This window comes from Bison bison, unplaced genomic scaffold (genome assembly GCF_000754665.1).
Source record: "Bison bison bison isolate TAMUID 2011002044 unplaced genomic scaffold, Bison_UMD1.0 scf7180017864331, whole genome shotgun sequence".
In the NCBI taxonomy this organism is placed as follows: Eukaryota; Metazoa; Chordata; class Mammalia; order Artiodactyla; family Bovidae; genus Bison; species Bison bison.
In genome coordinates, this window is record NW_011494903.1 from 418030 (window position 1) to 418403 (window position 374).

General features: G+C 49.5%; 1 protein-coding gene across 1 annotated transcript in view; it reads right to left on the reverse strand.

The window, feature by feature from the left end:
* USP27X (ubiquitin specific peptidase 27, X-linked) overlaps window positions 1-374 on the reverse strand; it is a 6287-nt gene that overhangs the window by 3444 nt on the left and 2469 nt on the right. The gene's annotated exons all lie outside the window — the stretch shown is intronic.

Consider the following 374-nt stretch of genomic DNA (forward strand, 5'->3'; position numbering starts at 1 on the left):
GTGATGTCAGAATTATCTCCCGTTTACAGGCAACAAAGCTGACATTCAAAGAGGCTCATCTGTCTACATCTTACAAGAAGATACACAGCTGTTAAGCAGAACCACAAGCCAACTCAGTTCTCTTGGTTCTCATCCAGGCCTCTGTCCATTGCACTCCACCAAAGGCCTCCAGGGAGAGATTATCTTGTATCTCATGCAATATTCCTGGAGTATAGGTTTTGCACCCACATACACAACACTTATTTTTCTCCCTGTCCTTCCCTTCATCCATGCATCCTCCCTCAGCACTGTGGGGCCAGGGATAGAGGGGTATCTTAGTCCAGAAACATCCCTGGGGCTGGGAAACATCCCCCCAGAGGCCGGGTCGCGAGGAG